The sequence below is a fragment of the Ambystoma mexicanum genome, chromosome 2q (genome assembly GCF_040938575.1).
Source record: "Ambystoma mexicanum isolate Mex_15411 chromosome 2q, UKY_AmexF1_1, whole genome shotgun sequence".
NCBI classification, from domain to species: domain Eukaryota; kingdom Metazoa; phylum Chordata; class Amphibia; order Caudata; family Ambystomatidae; genus Ambystoma; species Ambystoma mexicanum.
In genome coordinates this window covers 1,131,025,700-1,131,046,396 of record NC_090924.1, presented here as the reverse complement: position 1 = coordinate 1,131,046,396, position 20,697 = coordinate 1,131,025,700, and the positions used below count along the sequence as shown (strand labels likewise).

The following is a 20,697-nucleotide window of genomic DNA, read 5'->3' as shown; positions in this document are numbered from 1 at the left end:
GTTTTGCAAACCGAGTGGAAAAGCAGGCAGAAAAAGCCCTCCCATGTCATACCCCTAACTCTACCTGAAAATCTTTAGAAAATCCCATGGAGCATTAAAAAGTGATTAATGTAACGTAATCCTTCTATGCCTGGTTTTAACAACTTCTTTTTACATCCGTGTGATTCCAAAATACACCCTCAAGTACTTTTTGTAGTTCTTGCATTATAAGAATGAGTATGTTCTATGAGCGATTATTTAAAAGCATGTGATATTTGATAACACTATTTCTGCATCTTGTTGGTTCTCGAAACATCCTATGTGCCTAACAATATATTCAATCTATACACTGAAAGGTCCATGAGAATATGTGTACGTTAGTAAAACTCCTAGGCCGTTCAGAGTAAGGATTGGAGAACAGAAATATAACATTACGAACAAAAAACAAAATCAATGTTGTAACATATCAACACATTGTTCAACGTCTACATATTGCAGTTGTAACGATTTATTGGACGACCACCCTCAAAATGGAGTTCCTTCCCTCCCCACTCGAGGTGTTGCTCAACAAGCTGCTGAACGGATGCCTGTTTGGGTCGATTCCCGACTTGTATAATGCTACCCAGATCCTTCCCCCAGGGCTTACAAAATCTACTATCCCACTCGCATTGGCAAGCAGATTTTATGAAGGGCGAGTACCATTTGCATGGTACTCGACGTTGTTGGTGAGTATAAGATGTTTGAAACCTTTATTTGACATTTACTGCAAACAAGCTTTGTTTACAGTAAATGGCAATTAGGATTAATTGTGCATGGCTGGCCTTTGGTTGGCAAAATTGCACCAAATATGAAGTGTGCTTATGTTGAAATGCTCATTTTCACAGAAAACACTGTCAATATTTTGTCACCCATTACCATGGGGGCATGTGCATTTCTCTTGGGTGGAGTATGTTAACCAAGGACCTTGCCCTGCAGTTCTAGTGGGATTTTTAAGAATTTGCAAGGCCCTGTACCACCAATGAGCCAGGAACCAGGCCGGAGTATACAAGAATATATATAGATTTATTTAAATTGTGGTATTAGTAAACATTAAGCTAAAAATAACGCAAGCCACCAACCCCATGGCACAACACAATAGCTTCAGAACATATGTAACTTTCTTGTGATAATGAGCTAGCAGGTATTTCTCAATAACATTTCAATTGCAAGAAACAAAGGTTTTAATTTAAACCAAATCGCACATGGCATTTCCAGTGCTTTATACATGGAGTTTCTCTGTACATTAACACATAGGCAATTTTGAAAACACACAATCAGGATTCACCCTGTATCTAGCACCCAGGTTACTTCCTTACCCCAAACCAGTCTCAAACCTTTCTGCTATGAGTGTCCGCTGATCACCCAAGTAGAGAGTGTATATCCTTTCACTGGAGAAATATGTTTGGTTTAATTTATTTGACAAAATATCTCCCAGCACCCAACACAGGCTTCAGTTATATGTGACACCCCTTGGTTTAAAGGCAAAGTTTAGGGAGCAGTAGTATATTGGGAATTTCCTTTTTTTTTTAAAAGGCAGGGTTCAGGTCCAGGGAATGGATAGGGATTTTCGTTTTGAGACACAGCACATGCAGATGAAAGGCATGAAGTCTGTGGTTACAGGAAAAAGAGGGTTAGCCAATTACCTTATAGGGTATAGTGGTTAAAATACACTGGGAATTAGATTTGTTAATTTCGAATTTTAACAGAATTCATCCTGTGATCTTTACTATAGGGAAATTAATTATTTTTAATCACAAGTGCTAAGGGTCTACACTGTGACAAATCAACTTCCGGGCCACCAGTGGGCCAGGGATGAATATCGGTTTCTAAACCATCAATCAACCCCACACCTCTAGTACACCAGAAGGGATCCGAACAGATTGGAATACAAGTGAATTATAAGACCTCCCTGTCCAATTTTGGTAACATGGACGGAATGGCAGGCTTATCTCCCCAAGGTCGTGGATCGTTGGTTAGTTGCAACACAGCGAATATACAATTATTACACAATGATAAAAGGGACTATCCAGTCAAGGTTGTATACAAATATCTACTTTATTATTCTACAACAGACAGTTCTAGCACACTGCAAAATACTACCTACCCTTTAAAGGAACACAGACCGTTTCGCGATGGAAAGGGATGCACTCTAGATACTGACAGGAGGGTAGTTGGTAAAGTAATCAGTCTTACTGTTCAAGGTTATTCGGTTCCAGCACCAAAGGGGCAAAGGGTCGTAACTGTCTGTAGAGGCCTTTGGAGAAGGACTAGGGGGGAAGAACCACAATGTACCTAGTGCTGAAGAAGTTCTTGGGGCTTGACAGGGTCGAGGTGGTTCCAGGGCACTTTGCAACCCTTGAGACAGAGTTAGTGGTGTGAGACAGCTGGGGATACCAGGCGGCAGGAAGTTCGGCAAGCAAGGCTCTCCGGACGTCTGCAGGCTGTCTGGCGAGGCGGCTGAGGCCATGAATTGTTGTCTCTGTGCTGGTTGGTGGGTCTGGAATGCTGGTCGAGGCGGCTCAGACTGCTCTTGTGACTGCGGCATGACAGCAGTCAGAGGTGCAGCCGGATGTGATTTGAGGACTCGACTGTCTCGAAAATGTCCTTAACAGATGGACGCTGGATGATTCTTGTGTGGCATTCATCCTAGCTTTTTTGCAGGGTTCGTATCCTTTCAAGGCGGATGGCCCAAAGCTCAGGAGAGTGATCGCAGGCGACTGCCTTGTCCTTTGTCCAGAGACTCTCTGGCAGTTCCTACCTAGGAAGCTTGCTGGCAGAACCTAGCATGGCCTGCTGCGTGCTGGCTGAGTACCGGTTCTGGAGCTGCTGTATGGGTCCTCTGAGTCCGGTATCTCCCTCTGTTCCCTGGGAGATGTTTATGGGAGGGATCTTGTTTCCCTCTTGGAACTCCTGCCCTTTCTTCACTGGCAGAAGATGTAAGGTAGACTGTACCTTCGGCTCGGGTCCAAATTAGTCCTTCTTCTTACTCCTTTTGAAGTTGTTTGATGATCTGCTAAGTTAGGGGTTCAGTGCTCTTTTAAAGCCAAATGGGCCCCCGTGATTGGTGCAGGCTAAGTCTACCTTAATGAATCAATCCTGGGTCCCCACCAACAATCTTCTGTAATGCAGGAGGTCAGGACAAGAGCGCTCTGCAACAGGACAGACAAGGGGTGACAACATATACCGAAGTCCCACCCATCTTCCTGTCTGTTGTAGATCAAAGTGTCTCTCTGGTTAACTGAGCCCTCTGTGACTCTTGATTAAAGCGCAGGCTTCCCTTGAAGTATGTGATGGGAGCAGACTTCCTGTCTCTCCCAAATCACATCCTTCACCCCTCTGAAAGGGGTCTGCTCTGCAGGGACACCTACGGTAACTGCTGGACCCAGACAGGTCGTTTACTGCCTTTCATACAGAGAGGTGGGAACTAGCTTCAAGTTGACACATTGCATACCCAAGGGGTGTTAGTCCAGCCTTCCTGTTGTCTCCTCTGGCAACTAAGCCTCTTCAGGCTTGCTTCATTCATCTCTCTTTAGTATGAACTGCCACCAGCCGGAGTACAAAAGGAATGCAGATTCATGGAGCCTTTGATATTTAAATTAGGCTGCTTATGGCAGGAGGAAGGCGTGCCGTCTCCCTTCTGGAGATGCTTTGATGTACCCGGGGCTGTCACATTCCAGCTGAATATGACAGGGGAAGATGGCGCCTATATGCTTTGTGTTCCCGGAGTACATGTGCCTATGCGTTTTGTACAGGAAGCAGAAGGACTGTGTGTGGAATGACCCACACAGTCCTTGGAGGTTGATCTCCCATCATTCATTTTCATTTATCAAAAAATCAAAAAGCCCAGGTGAGCACACTCTGCCCGTGCAGATGGTCGAATTTCTCACATACACAGTTTTGCCCCACACCCACAGTTAAGGGAAAGGATTAAGGCAGGTAGTTTCTCCAAACATTTAATATCATTGGGGTATGTCTACTCACATGAGAGTTCTCTGCTATTAGCTCAGGAGGCAGCCAGGTATTAGGATCCTCTTTTGGGAACAGGTAGGAATCAGCTCACACCTCAGACAAGGATAGCTCAGCTATTCACAGCAGGGCCCAGTCAGATTTTAGGTTGTCTCCCTCAGATGGTACTCCCAGTCTTCCAAGGGATAATCTCCAGAAAAAGAGTTCAGCAAACTCCAGCAAGTGTCCAAGTGTCCAGTATTATCTGTTATTGACCATATATTGTACCTATGACACCATCCCATTATAAATAATTATGCGATGCCAACCCATTTTCCCTCACATCGGATTGGACATTAATTTTTCTCTCCCTCCAGAAGTCTGGCCTCTGCAAGCTGATAGGGCAAGGGGTTCATGAGATCTAGATTATGAATACTGATGGGAGGAGAGAGAGGATAGTCTAAAATGACAATTTTAAACGTATACTTTAGCAACTCCAAAAAGTCACAACATGACAACTTTTTCTAATTTACAACTAAACCCAATAATATATATATTTTCTGATTCTGCTATTTTTGCCGGACCTAGAGAAACTAATTTGGTCTCGGCACGGCCTTCCTGGAGCGCGTTGTTATTTTTCACCCTTTGTACCAAAACTCAAATATTTGGGTCTATGGAATTTAGTAATCCAAACATTCATTTTACTGTCTATCATCTCACCAACTTTCAGATTGCTATCATTTTATAGAAATGCCACAATTATATTTTTTTTCTACACCTTATGTTATACACATTACATGGAGCTGATATGTACATGGAACTGACAGGCTTGTTCCAATCTTTAACATGGTATAGGCCTCGACTGTGCATATTTTTGTTCCCTTTTGATTAAGGAAAAACATGTCCAGTGTTAATCAATAACAATGCATTCATATGGAAATCCTTGGTTTCTCATAAAGCAAGCTCAGTATGTTTCACTTAATAAAAGTCACATTACATGGGTCTGTGCTTGGCTCAATGTTGTTTCAGCTTGACAATTGGGTGCATTAGAAGGTTTCTATTTGATATGGTAGGTTATTTATAACGCGCTTAGTACCCAGAGGTTTCTAAGCGTGGCCCCGGGGATCGAACCTGTGTTGTTCTGTGTCGTCTTGCTTCCTAGGTGAGCACGTTGTCACTGAGCTATCCTCTCGACACTGTCTAGGTCTCAGTTTATTGGGACTGTAACCAGTCTCAGTGGTCAGGCCTGTATTTCCTTATCTGACCCTCCATGAATTTGATCTGAAAACTGTATTTTTTTTGCATTTTGCTGAAATAGACTTGCATTCCTTGTATGCATTGACAAATGGTCTCTGGGAGTCATAGATCCAGACAACACAGTCCAGCAGTTAAATGGGGGATGCTGCAAAAGAAATTCACATTTGCAATCTGAAAGCAATGGCTTTTTAAATCGAGAAGATGTATTATTGACTTTTACATGTAAGGCACAGTTCCTTCTTTTTATTGCCCAAGTACACATCATTTGTATGTATGAGTGTTTCATGTATAATGCTTTTGTTTGCCTTTCTCAGTCATAATGGGACTGATTCATGGAAGTGTTTTAGAATGGCGCAATCCCATAGGAAAACAACCAGGAATCAGGGCCAATGTGCCTTTTCCCATTATACATGAAGTCAGCATTTGAAGTAGCACATGTCTTTTGGGAACCATTGGGCACATACAGCAGTATTAAAGTTCTAAGGCACACTTTCCTTCACCTGGGTGCCTTTCCATTTTGGGCAAGGTTCAGTGAGGCCCACTTTTTGCATTCTGTAGGCCTCAGTTATATATTATGGTTTAGGCTGGCCTGCATGTTCCAATGGGTCTCTTCCATCAGCCAGCTTGAATCTCGCATTGGTGGTCTAGCTTGGCATTTCAGTTCATGTCATTCTGCGGATTAATTTATACCCCACACAATGCTGGAACAGGTCGTTATGCATCGATAGGGAGGTAGCAGAGAGGACATGGTACGCAGAGAGGTGTTATGTGCACATCATTTGGAAGCTATGACTTAATAAACACTTTGCTTTAACATGTTCTTTGGATTACTTGATACATTATATCTTAATCTTAGAATAATATAATTGACAATATTTGGTCTATGCATATGCTAGTTTGATTACAACTCAAACAATGATGTTTAATCGACAAGTAATAAAATGGGGAGCATTCTGCATGGTTGCAAACATTGTGTGACTGTTTGGTCTTCCATTCAACAGGATCTGTTGATAATAAAAATGTGTCTTGCGACAGGTAATTCACCAATACTGAAGCATTATTCATCACTGTAGATGTGTGCTGAATGGTAACTGGTGTTTATAAGGGTCAGTTTACAAAGTGTTTTTTTCTTCTTTTTTTTCCACTTCACTCATGGATTGACAGCATTGGATTTATAACTTGAAGGTCTTTGCCTGAAAAGCCTGTGCTAACAAAACAACTCTAATAAATTATCTGGCTCTATTGAATGAACTTTCCTGCACTATAATTGTCTAACCTGGGTATCACTGGTCAGGCTCTGGCGTGGCTGTCCTCTTTCCTCTCCACTCGACCCTCCCAGGTCCAACTGGGGTCTTTCCTCTCTGACATCTTTTTCTCTACCTGTGGTGTCCCCCAGGGATCTAACCTCTTTCCTTGGCTGTTTAACCAGTATCTGGCACTCCTCGCCCACTGCATCGCCGCTCTCTGCCCCAACTTTCAGTGCTATGCGGATGACACCCAGCTCATTTTCAGGCTACCCTCGGCCTCCTCTTCTCCTTCCCTCATCTCTGACTGTCTTTCTGCTATCCAGGAATGGTTTGCCGCCAACGACCTCTGCCTTAATGCCAGTAAGACTGAGATTCAACTCATCGGCACACCCACTCCCTCCTTCCCTGCAGCTCTCTGGCCGGCCTCTCTTGGCCCTCTTCCTGCTCCTACCTGCAAGGCAAAAAACCTCGGGGTCATATTCGACTCCACACTCTCCTTCTCTCCTCACATATCCAACGTCTCTAAGAAGTCACACTACCAGCTCCACCTCCTCCGTGGTACCCTTCCTTTCCTCACCTTCCCCCAGAAGCTCACTGTCTCTAGAGCCCTGGTTCTTTCGAAGCTGGACTACTGTAACAGCCTCTATCTAAATCTGCCTGCCTCTTCTCTCCGCCCTTTGCAACTCATCCAGAACAGGACTGCGAGACTTGTCCTTGGCCTCAAGCCCAGGGACCGTATCTCTCCAGGACTGAAATCACTACACTGGCTCCCAGTGACTGCGAGGATCAAGTTCAAAACCCTCTGCATTGTCCACAAGGCCTTCTGGGGCCTTGGGCCAAAATACCTTCAACTCTCTCTTCCTAAATATCTTCCTTCTCGAGCTCTTCGCTCATCCACCTCCAACTCCCTCAGGGTCAGCCGCTTCTCCAAACAACGAGTTGGGGGCAGATCTCTCTCCGCTGCCGGGGCCTCCCTCTGGAACAGCCTTCCTGCCTCCCTGAAACTCGAGGAGAACCATCTCCGGTTCCGGAAGCACCTCAAAACCTTCCTCTTTGCTTCCGCCTTCTCTCCCCCTCTCCCCTGCTAAACTTACTGAAACTGCACTGAATCTGCAACTGGGCCACTCACCGCTCTCAGTCCTTGGCCCAGCCACTCTCCCCTGCACTGCCTCCCTGACACCCCCCTGCACCGCGGGACTGTGTCTGTATCCCTACAGCCCCCCTTCCCAGCACTTTTCTGCACTTATCTCGCACTTGCCACCAGCTGGCCCTTGTTATTTATCCTGTATGCTCTTAACCCTGTATTGCACTCTCCCCTCTCCACCTCCCTTTTGCACTTTCCCTTCCCCTCTACCCTTGCACTTGCGCGATTTGAATGACACCTGGCCTAGTAGGATCGTTGTCTGTCTCCCCTTGTTTCCCCCCCGCCTCGTCGCGTCTTGAAACACTTGTGTATAGGCGCGTTACAAATGCCATATCATATCATATTTCAATACATTTATTTTTTATATTTGAAAAGGTAAACTTTGTTGTCATACCTTTAAGTGAGTGTGGAGCTCGTAGACAATGTTGACTCCTCAATAACCAAACATTGGAGTTACTCCAGATTCTCCAGAGGCGTACACATTTCTGCACCCCGTTTGTGAACCTCAACCAATGCACTTGTACAAACAAGTAGTGCCACATTTACCTATTAATAACATTTTCAAGACCAGCTTAGAATGTACTTTTTCGGTAGTGGTAATTACCATTGTATTTACCTTTTATATGTCTCACTAATGTAATGAATTTCTGGTGGTAACTGCATTTACCTGTGGGGGGAAATGAGTGGTAACTCAGTAGAGTGGATTCTTTAGTCTAGCAGTGTTTGACTCCTTTGTAGTTGGCAATGCACGATCGATCGCTGCTGCTGTATTTACCACTGGTGGTACTATTGCCACCCTTTCTGAATGAAGCCATCAGTCTCTACATATGATCATGTGTGAGGAATAGCTTTTCTTTGACATGGGCCAAAGTTCCCTGTTCAGAACATTTAGGGGATATTTTAAGATCGTTTGCTGTGCTCCTTATATTCAGGAAGTGAAGAAAAGCTCTCAGCTCCGACCAAGCACATGCTTCCTAAGACCGAAGGTGGTAGTTGTTCCTAAAACAAAATGAGACAGAGGCATATGTCACTCTGTAAATTTAAATGATATGATTGTATAACTTGATACAAATACAATTGAAATAAAGAATGTTGAACGATGTAGAAACCAATGTTGGTATTAAATAAAATTTGCTTCCAAGTACAAATACATATTTGTCAGACATGTTTTTGAGATTGTGGCCCACAATGGCCCAGTCTTGTTATCCCAGGTCTCTACTTTAGTCACTCAGAATATTTATTATGTTTCTTTCACCATTTACCTACGGGAGTGGGTGGAGCCCAGAATGATTTCCTGTGGGAATTCGGGACGAACATACTGGCCCGGCTGCATCTTTGTTGGCACTTTAATTTTACAGAGCTGCAGGCTACTGCTGGGCTGCTGGGACATTCCTCCTAGACAACTATGGCAACGTGTCATCATGCGGAAAGCTCCTTAGTGGGAATACATTACATATACCTAAGATTTTACCTCAGAAGTGGAGATTGGTAGCTACCGGATTGCCTTCACTACAGGGCATTTACCATTCATGTACCTAAATGTGTACATTTTTTAAAGATACATTTTATTTGAAACCAAAAGAATGGGCTGTATTATTATATCACAGAATAGGTACATAAGGCTGTATTATGAAAATAGAAGACAGGGAGATGGCCTCTCTGCATAGATAAGATGCTGCCATAGGAGCACTCGGGCATATCCAAGCAGCCCTGGACACGCTGCCTTAATATGCGACTGGGATCACACCATCCCTTGACCACTGTGTGGAAGTGCCATCTGGCATCTCCCTGGACCCCTGTCAATGGTTCTATATTCATTCATCCCTGGATTTATTTCCACAGAGTTTTTTGCCAAAATTTCTTCACCGAAAAAACTCATCGAATTTCTTCCCACCACCCCTACCTCTACCCCTTATATGGCGTTACCAACCCCCATATTGTTCGATGAGTTTTTTTCGGCCAAAATATTGCGGCAAAAAAAATAAACAGAGGCGAAGGGTGACCGTTGTACACCTGTCAATATTCCCTGCTGGTGGAGGGAATGGAAGGTGTATAACAACCTCGAGATGTTTAAACCTTGGCTGTGGGGCAGGGGATGCCAGTGTGTGTGACTAGGGCAGCCACCAAAGGAACCATGGACTCCTTCCTTTGCATTAGTAACACCCTTTCTGTACTTCCTCAGAATAGGTGCATGTTCAGCATGTGAGGCATAGCGTGTGTGGCTGGAGTAACCCTTCATGTCTTTTTTCCTAAAGTTAGGTGGTGGCTGAGACATCCCGTCAATTGGAAGGAACGCCCAAGAAGGGCATGCAGTGTAGCTCCTTCCTCAATAACTAAGAGAGGTAGTTGGAAAATCATGGTGATGTTCTGCAACACCTACCTGTCAGTGTTTGTTTGCTAATGTGGTCCAGGGTAGTCAGCATGGAGGACATCTTTTAGTGTGAGGTTGTTTATTTCTGTGAGTGCGAGGCTTCAGCATGGTTACAATCAGAAAGCCTCCTGTGATATCTCTGTGTCAGCGTCAGATGGTCTTGTTTGCAGCATCTGTGACTTCGGGTAGTTTATGTGACAATGGTAGATTGTGTTTCTGTTTTTGCTAAGACTGTTCAGTCGTCAGGTGCCGTCTGTAGGCGAGGTGGTAAGTAGTGTCAATGGTATTAGTGAATGTGAGTGCTGGAGCAAGGGGGCTGGAGAAGTGGGATGTAGAGTTGAAATGAGAGTTCCAGTGGTTGGGTCAGAGTGAGTGAATGTGAGAACTGAGAGAGGGCAGTGAGGAAAGGGGTGGGTATGTGGGTGATGACAATTGGTTGTAGGCAGGGTAGGAAAAGATGTTTTGTTAACAGTGGCCATATAGGTCTTGGGATCCAGATGAGAGAGTGGGATGAATATAAATGTATTAGAGGTGACATTGTTGAGAGACACCTGAGTGGCTGATCCAGTCTTCCTTCATGTGATGCCGATCCGAAATAAGCGGTAGTTCAGTCAGTGAGCTACTATTTTATGAGTGTTCCTGCTCACTCATATAATCTCATATAGATTTCTTAATATATAATATGGTTTTCATGCCCCAGTGGGAGGGCAGCAATGACTGGTAATGGGCCGCCAGCCCGAGCTGTGGTAAGCCCGAGCGGAGCGAGAGCCTTGGCTCAGGCTGTGGCCCGTTAACAGCCATATCCACCCTCCCGCCAGGGCATGAAATCCATTCGCACCCATGAGTTCACCCGGGCAGTAAATGTCTTTCTTTTTATTCCTATCGGAGCCGCAGCAACAGCAATCTCTGATGGAAAGAAAAAAACAAAGATGGCTGCCACCATAAAGAAAATGGACTGTCCCTTTTCCATTTCTATGGCTGCGGCCGGACCGGGAGTTGCGGTGGACTGGAGCTTAAATCTCTGGTCCAAAGGTAAGTGGGGAGGGAGGGACGGGGTAAGGGGCGATGTTTTGTTTGGTGGAGGGTTTTGGGGTGGGGAGACAACAGGGAGAAGCTCCTTGTTGCCACCCCACATAAATGGAATAAAAAATTGCGCCAACTGGGGAAGGGCCTTGGGTGGCTTGAACAGCGGCCAGAGAATGTATATTCTTGCGAGCTGTTCCAGCCACCTGATTGGTTAATGGGTCTTCCCTCGGTGCAAAAGTCATTTATCATTATCTTATGAATCAAATCTGGTGGTGTGCAAAGCAAGTCTATTTTCTGTTTTCCTATGCAAACGGTTATTCTCAATTTTTCATCAATCAAATAACTTTAAAAAAAAAAAGTTCATAAAGCCTTAGATGGAGTTTATTTTATTTTTTGATGGTCTGGACGTTTGTGGCTATGGATCAGTGTTGATAATCTGTTGTTACTTCCCACGAACCATCTTTCTGTACGAAAAGTCAAGCTGACAGCTCGTGTGGCTGAGAAAAAGAAAAATTACTTTAGGCATTTCTCACTGGTAACTGGGTCAAGAGTTTCTATCTTCACAACTCCTTGGCAGCATTGGGCAGCAGAGGACGGCAATGCGTGGATTCTATTTGTAGAATGCACAGGATGTGCTGCTTAAAATGGCCTGAACGGCTTTGAAGAAAAGTCACCAAGAGCGCCCTAAGAGCTGTCATCAGCTCGTGCATTAGTAGGTACGTTTCGAGCCTGGGCCTGGTTCTGTGAAGGGCACCATTCCATGTCTGTGAGAAAGACGTCTGAAAATAGAGTACTAAGGACGTCGAAAATAGATGCGCCGAACCTATGAACGCTTGGGTGAAGGAGGCGCTTGGGGCAGAGGAGCATTCAGTCAGCTTTGCACCTTGCGTGAAGGGCTTCAGCTGGAGTCAACACCAGAGGATTCATACTTTCACCACCCTGCACCCTTTACATGCCTGGATCGATTTGTTCCTGCTGTTCTATAGCACGGGAGGAGGCCGAGTTCAAGATGTAAACATTTCTTTCCCCGCACAAGACGTGCCAGCCGTAGGCATGAAATCTACATTGGATCGGATGTGTGCAGTGTCACACCTGCTTGGTACTTTTTTAAGGTACAGAATGCTAAGATTTTAAAGGAATTCAGACAAGTTTACTTTACGATCATGTGACCTTAGAGAGAGGATAGCATATATTTGATTTAATAAGACGTTCATATTCGAAGAGTGTCATGGATTTTGGACCTCTTATTAAAGGTCATGAAACTAGGTTCACAACAACACCGTACTACTTCTTTAACTTTACATCCAATTGCAACTAATAATTTGTTAAATATGGATTTTGCTCTGTATTTTTTGGGAACTTTGTATGCACCCTAGCGTGGGTTCTGTGAGTTAGGTCCTCCATGTAAGTGGCATACCTGCTTGTGTTGTTGTCTAAAACAAGGGAAATTCTCCCAGCAAAATGGAGTAACAGATAAGCAGGTATCTGCCCCTTGTTGCCAACTGCACTACTCTGCTGATTTGTCCAGCTCTACTGCTGTGTTACCTGGTCATAGGAAGGCTTATGCAACTAAAACATCTTTACATTAATGTGTTGGTGTGGTATGCAGCGTAGAGCTTAGGCAGTTTAGACCAACAATGCATTACACCGTCAAGGAGAGAATTGTATAATGGCACGTGGTGGTTGTTGTTGCCTTTCTGTCAGCCAATCACAATATTTGAAATGGAGTCAATAACTACTGGTGTACACTGCATGCAAGCATTTTGACTTCAGAAGCAGACAGGGTAACATGCGAAAAGCATTTCTCTACATTCAAGAAACTGCAATGCAATTTCTCAGCATGATTTCTGTGAACAAGACACTCCAATTTAACATATCATACTGATGCTAAAATATGGAACAATGCTTTCTCTTTTAAAGAGATACTCTTTACTTCTACATTACATCTAATGCATGCTCATCCTAAACCCATTCTGGTTAAACCAACCTTACAATTAAAATACCTTATGAAGACAACCTTGTTATTTGAATACTACAATTTTGCTGGTTCTGGTATTTAAGCAAGGCTCACAAGCCGATCCGGCATGCTATAGACTGCTTGCTATGTTAGATCGCAGCTCTTAAATTGTTTGCGGGACTACTTTTGCAGTCTTGGTCAAATTGGGCCCAGCATGCCATTTATTACGATCTCACCAATCAGATTATCATAAGGGATTTAACACCTCCCAATCTATATGGATCTTACAGACCCTTATTTCTGTTGCGTACCACTATTCGAGGCTCCTCTGTATCTGTCTGTTGTGGATAACAGCGCGGCCATCGATAGTGTTATTCGCTCGCATTTATGGGAGAAACTGATTGCATGGGGAATAGATGATTCTCTGTTATACTTCTTAAAACTATTATATGGTGACACTCGCGTAAGGGTGAGACTCTCACAGGAGGGGGCATTGTCAGGATATTATAACACGAATGTGGGACTGAAGCAGAGCTGTATGTTACCGCCCCTGCTCTATAATCTTGATGTATCTGACCTAGACCTGGCCCTAAATTCAGTATATCATTTTTCTTCCTCAATTTGGCAAAAACAAAACAGTGTGCTTAATGTACGCAGACAATACTGTGATCATGGATAGGACTGAAATTGGGCTACAATGATCCCCAAATGCATTGTTTTCTTATTCTGAACTAAGCCAACTCACCCGCCCACCATTATAACCCTAATGCTTATGTGGACTGCCATACCTATATGCTTACTACCCCATGACTACCATAGATACGGCCAGCATTGCCCCCAGTGCCACTGCTGATAGCCATGCCTGTGTGCCCACTGCTCCATTGAATGCTATTGTTACTGCCAGCACTGCCCCGATTAACACTGCTGATAGCCATGCCTGTGTGCCCACTGCCCCTTTGAATGCTATTGTTACTGCCAGCACTGCCCCGAGTGCCACTGCTGATGTCCATGCCTGTGTGCCCACTGCTCCTTTGAATGCTATTGTTACTACTGCTCCTATGAATGCTATTGTTACTGCCAGCACTGCCCGAGTGCCACTGCTGATGTCCATGCCTGTGTGCCCACTGCCCCCTTCACTACTCTAAAGGAACCTACCTGCATTAAGCTCACCAACCCACCAGCTTCAATCAGTAGCAGCACACCTGACCTAAAATGTGCCCTGGTAAACGCCAGGTCAATCCTTGCCCACACCCTGGATGTGCACGACCTGATTACTAATGACCACCTAGATCTTCTCTTCATTTGTGATACTTGGCTCCATGAATCTTCTGGGCCGCCCTCTCCATAGCCATCCCCAACGGATACACCATATTCAGACAGGATAGGGTTGGCCAAAGAGGGGGAGGTGTTGCCGTTATTGCCAGAGACACTCTTAACATTAGAAGAATTCAAAGTGACTTAGGACCCAACGCTGAATATCTTCTAATCAAACTCCTAACCTCGCCCACCTCCACCATAGCCTTCCATCTAGTGTACCGTCCTCCTGGCCCCTCTTCTGAGTTCCAAGAGGCGCTCATACATGCTTTGTCCAACAACATCAAAAAAACATCAAAGATAGTACTACTAGGTGACCTTAACCTCGGCCTCAACGACAGTAACCATGCCCAAGCCTCTACTCTACATAAAGCCCTATCCACCTTAGGGTTCATCCAGTCCATCACTGAGCCTACCCACACTAAAGGCCGGACGCTTGACTGGGTAGCGCATCATAACTGTCCAATCCTCATCCCCGAGATCTCCCCCATCCCCTGGTTAGATCATTTCTGCAACAAACTCAACATTGCTACCACTAAAGGGCCCTCGAGACCCAACCCAGCATTGCCAGCAGCCCTCTTTAGAAGCTTGCGCAAACTCACTACTGAAAACCTCCTTCCTCACCTCCTAGTTCCGGCCCTCTAGGCTCCCTTCCCGAATGATCCTAACCTCCTTGCAAACACCTTTAAGCAAGTCATTACTTGCGCTGTAGACACCATAGCACCGCTCACTCTCAAGAAAGCAAAGAAATCTAAGCACTCTAATGCCTGGTTCACCCAAGAACTTCTAGAACTATGGTCCTCTAAAAGGCGCCTGCTTGCGTCCTGGAGAAAAAACCCCAACAAAACAACCAAAACAGCTTTCAAAAACTGTTCTAGACAGTACACAATAGCCATCACTCAGGCTAAAGCTGCTCCCTTCAACACTAGGATCGACAATGCCAAATCTGGGACCAAAGAGATATTTGCAATCTTCAGGGAACTTGAGACTCCTACCACCCCTCCTTCAACCATCTTAAGGATGAGTCTTGGTGTAACACTATTCAAACCGCCATGCTAGACAAGCTTGACACGCTGCAGGCCAAAATTATAGCACACCAAAAAGCCTTACTATTCATATTAAAAATACAGCCCCCTTTCCCTCCACCTGCCGCAGCCAAGGAGCTACCCATCTTTGACTTCTCTGACCTGACTGAAACAGAAGTTATAGACCTTATCAAATCCATTAAGCCCTCCAACTGCAAAGGGGATGCCTGCCCTGCACACATCATTAAAGAATGCGCCCACTCCTTGGCTCCCTTCATCACCGCCTTCATTAACTCATCCTTCCGCTCAGCTCAGGTACCTACCTCCCTGAAGGAGGCCTGGGTCTGCCCACTCCTAAAGAAAGCGTCCCTTGATCCAATGGCTCCAGGGAACTACAGACCAATCACTACCGTCCCCTTCTTGCTAGAGATCCTTTATAAAGCAGCCTACCTGCAAGTTCAAAAATTCCTGGAAGAAAACCAACTCCTAGGGCTGCGCCAATCGGGCTTCAGGCCTCGTCATGGCACAGAAACTGCTCTACTGGATCTCAAAAACAAAATCAACGACCTAAGAGACGCCGGCAGGCCAGCTCTCCTTCTCTTGCTAGACCTGTCGGCCTTATTTGATTTGGTAGATCACAAGACCCTATGTCATCACCTGTCCTCCACTGCCAATTTCTCTCTGAAAGCTTGCAAATGGATATCATCCTTCCTCAATGAGAGAGTTATGAAAGTGTTCTCCGACTCCTCGAGTGCTGCCCCCAGTCCCATCAAATGCGGTGTCCCTCAAGGGTCCTGCATATCACCAACTCTTTACAACCTCTTCACGAGGCCACTATTCCGACTCCTTGACGCCATGGGCATCGCATACACCAACTATGCCGATGACACACAGGTGCTCATCCCTCTGACTGGTGACTACCATGCAGACACAAATACTCTCAATCGCATCTACTCCACCATCCAGGCCTGGATGGCTGAAAACTGGCTATGCCTAAATAGTGAGAAAACAGAACTCTTGCTAATTGGATCCACAGCCACACTCAGTAAACTAGGTGCGCAGTACAACACATTTTTAATAGATAACATCCCCATTACCGTGTCCAAAGCCATCAAGACTCTAGGCATATACCTGGAACCTAGCATGACCATGGACAGACAGGTGAATGCCGTCGCTTCCTCAGCTGCATACCACTCCAAACTAATCAATACAGTAATGCCATTCTTTTCTCAAGACAACTGCATCATCATAGCAAAGCCATTTATAGGATCGAGGCTAGATTACTGTAATGTACTCTATGCCGGCACATCCCAAAAGAACCTGTCTAAACTTCAAGTTGCTCAGAACAACGCCTTGAGGGCCGCAACTGGTACAGATCGCAGAGAGCATATATCTGGGGTAAGAAGGCAGGTCCATTGGTTGCCCGTCAAAGAAAGGATCCTCTTCAAAACACTGGCCATTGCACACAAATGCATCCATGGATTGGCACCTACATACTTAGCTCAGAGGATTACCAAAAAAACACCCTCCAGACCGTCTAGGTCGGCGTATGCCAATTGCCTCATTGTTCCTCATACACGAAGAGTTAGAGCTGGTGGCTCTAGTTTCACTACCTTGGCTGCACTCACTGGAACACCCTCCCTTCCCAACTCAGGATGATCGAATCACACACAACCTTCCGTAAAGCCTTGAAGACTGAGCTTTTTGCCTAAACTCATCTCCCAGCGCCCAGTTTATGACTGTCTCTGCCTACTGCACCCGAATTGTAACCCTCTGTATCAATGTAACTGTCTTATTTATTGTACTGGGCCGCTATCTTGTAACCCTTAAGCAAGCCTGCATACATATCCTTCCCAGGGCCTATATGCTCATGGGTTGCAGCGCGCTATATAAATACTAAAATAAAAAATAAAAAAATAAATAAATGGGCTAAAAGTTAAAATTTCTAAGACAAAGACCATGATTTGTGCAAGTATAAGGGTAGGGATCCCTTCACTTGGTCCTTAGACAATATACGGCTATAGTTTGTCATCACATATAAATCCCTTGACGTTCACATACAGGCCTCCTTGTCCTTGGCATATTTAGAGGAACAGGTAACAGCAAGAGCGTGGGGAAAGTGGTTAGCTATTTGGAGGGTTATTTCCCAAAATGGGGGGAGATCAATTGAAGCACAAGTAATGGCATACAGGGTGTCTATAGTACCCACCATCCTATATGCATTGAATGTCTTCCCCCTTAAGGCAGTACACTGGTTGCCGAAGCTTGAGGCGAAAATTCTTCGCTCGCTGCCTAAATTTCCGAGCACCGTTCCTGTTGAGGCCCTAAGATTAGAACTTGGTCTCCACTCCCTAATATCCATTTGGAAAACTGCTGCATGTAAATTTTGGCCCCACAATTCTTTTTTAACTGGAGCTTTATTAATTCCCTGTTATAGAGCATGCAAGCACATAATGATCGACTATCTAAGAGCACCTGGTTCAGAGATCTGGAACATATGGTGATTAGACATTGTAAAGAGATTAGCTTACCACGTACCAGGATTCCTGATATGCCTTTGTTTTTAAGTAAGATAAACGGCAAAACCTATAACTTTGATCTTTGCGTTTCCTTGAATAGTCTGGCTGAGAAACGCAAATATGCAATATATACTCACCATGGTCAATTTGAGGATTCCCTGAAGAAATATTTAATCATGCTTCGCCTTCGGCCCTAGTACGTTTTATTCTTTGCCTACGTATCGATCTTCTCCCTGTACTAGTAAATACTGGGGCCTGGAGGAGAATTAAAAGAGAGGAGTGGATGTGCCGAATATGTTCAACACAAGTGGAAACAGCTCGGCATGTGCTGACTGATTTCTCTTACCTCCGGGACCTCTACCTAAGGGGATATAACAGATTTGGCAATTATAGCTCTGACCAGTTCCGGAGTGCCCTATATTCGGCAGAATCTTATGCCATCATGGCCGCGGCATACCATGTCTGGCTCAAAGTAAATTCTTTGCACACATTTTTTACATAATCAACTAGTTCCTCTGATGTTTATTACTTACTATGAAATGCTACCTTTTAATTATGTGATTTTAATGTAGATATCAAATTTATCTATGTTTTGTTTTGATTTTAGGGTGTTTTTATTCGTCTATCATTATTATTATTATTATTTATGATTTATGTGTTTTTGTATTTTGTCTGATGTGTGCGAAAGGACGGCAAGTGTCTCTTAAAAGCTCCCTAAATAAAAAAAATGATACAATACTACAATATAAAACCACATTTATGTTACAAACCTGTTTTGTCTTTATACTTAACTCCCCATTAAACAGACAGTTTTTACTTTAACACCACAACTCCAAAAACGATATTGCTATTACTATTGCTAGTACTATTGTCACTTGCGTTAATGACTCCGCCCCATCATATGGGGCCTCAGCTTTGCTTTGGGCCATTACATGAATGGGTTATTATGCCACGATAATGACCCCTTCCTCAGTGTACTAGGTTACAATATGAGAAATTATAACAGCTGAGGTGACTACATAGCATACAGACTGATAATTAGTATTAAGAATAATTAATAATGTGCCTGGTTAGGATGGGATTTGTGTTGCTTATGTACAGGTTATGCTGCTTGGATAAGTGATATGATATGATATGATATGGCATTTGTAATGCGCCTATACACAAGTGTTTCAAGGCGCGACGAGGCAGGGAGGGGGGAACAAGGGGAAGACAGACAATGATCCTACTAGGCCAGGTGTCATTCAGATCGCGCAAGTGCAGGGGTAGGGGGAAGGGAAGAAGTGCAAGGGGAAGGGGAGGGGGGAAGTGCAGTACAAAGTAAGTAGAATAAAAATAAATAAATAGGGCCAGCTGGTGGCAAGTGCAAGGTAAGTGCAGACAAGTGCTGGGAAGGGGGGGGCTGTAGGGATACAGAGACAGTCCCGCAGTGCAGGGGTTGCCAGGGAGGCAGTGCAAGTGGAGAGTGGCTGGGCCCAGGACCGAGGTCGCTGAGAGTGGCCCAGTTGCAGATTCAGTGCAGTTTCAGTGAAGAATTTAGCAGGGGAGAGGGAGAGAGAAAGCAGAAGCAAAGAGGAAGGTTTGGAGGTGCTTCCGGAACTGGAGATGGTTCTCCTCAAGTTTCAGGGAGGCAGGAAGGCTGTTCCAGAGGGAGGCCCCTGCCGCTGAGAGAGATCTACCCCCAGCTCGTTGCTTCGAGAAGCGGCTGACCCTGAGGGAGTTGGAGACGGATGAGCAAAGTGATACATTATAATCTTGATGCAATTGAGATATATGGAGAATCCAGTAATTTGGTTATTGACAAGGGAAATCAAAAATCATTAGATTTACTAATGACAAACAAAGTCTATTTCGTTGGAAGATGTGTAATGAATACCTGGATGAGGTGAAACAGCTCTGATGTTTAGACGTTCCTATTCTTCGATAGCAGAAACGCAAAGGAGTCAAAAATCATTCAGTTGATTCTGAAAATGCATCAATTTAATGATATGTATGGAGTTTCTTCTTGGCCCCACTTGTTCATTTCTAGGGGCCACACGTGTGTTTTGGAAACAAGACAACACATAGTAACACAGGTTTGAATCCCGGCCTTGCACTTAGAAACTGGTCTGCAGTATTATGCACGTTATAAAATAACAATTACAATTACCTGCAGTCAATCTGTGACATTAATATAATATGGTTCGGAGACCCATGATAAAATAACATGGAAATGGCTGACAGAACTAGAAGCCATGATTTGACAGACACCCGTAAGGCTACCGCGTTCTTCACCTACTGCAGCATTTATAACAGTGTTGGGATGACTTTTCTGACTAAACTGTTGAAGTGGAGGACCATTTCTCTGTACAAATAATCATGACTACCTGCGGGACCCTGTTTATTTACAGAGATCAATTATATTTATCACAAAAAATCGTTTTCTGCAATCACATCTTTTAGAACACGATCGATATAGGATATTTCTAGATCCGCCATCTCCCCCGAGGACCATATGAATAATCGGAAGTGTAGTAAAAAAACAACAATTATGGGACCAGTTGTGATCACCTTAATAAGTTAACTATGATGACAGACTGTTGCGTTTCTTCCTCAGCTGGGCTTAATTAAACCTATATTAAAACATTCCTGTCTCATTACCATCAGGTGTTATTTATGTACTTTCGATATAATCTCATTATCGACCCTCGTCTAGGTCTGGGGAGAGAGTGGGGATCATGTGGGACATGTGAAACTGATCATTGTATAGACATCTTAAAACATCTCAGTATCGAATGTGAAGCCACGCTTTCCAGGAGATTGCAAATCATCGGTCACTTAGTTCCTGTAAAAAAAATGGCATTTAGAGGGTTTTTTGGGGGTCTCATGGCAACG

At 44.3% G+C, this 20,697-nt stretch overlaps 1 protein-coding gene across 13 annotated transcripts in view; it reads left to right on the top strand.

Annotated features, from left to right (window-relative positions):
* HDAC9 (histone deacetylase 9) overlaps window positions 1–20,697 on the top strand; it is a 497,607-nt gene that overhangs the window by 106,609 nt on the left and 370,301 nt on the right. Inside the window, exon 1 of one of the 13 annotated variants that reach the window (XM_069648486.1) lies at window positions 10,990–11,014. The exons of 11 other annotated variants lie outside the window; for them this stretch is intronic. The gene's annotated coding sequence lies outside the window, so the exon portion shown is untranslated. Of the gene's footprint in view, window positions 1–10,989; window positions 11,015–11,950; window positions 12,121–20,697 lie in introns of those variants that run through there. One more of the 13 variants, XM_069648492.1, reaches the window with a different exon arrangement.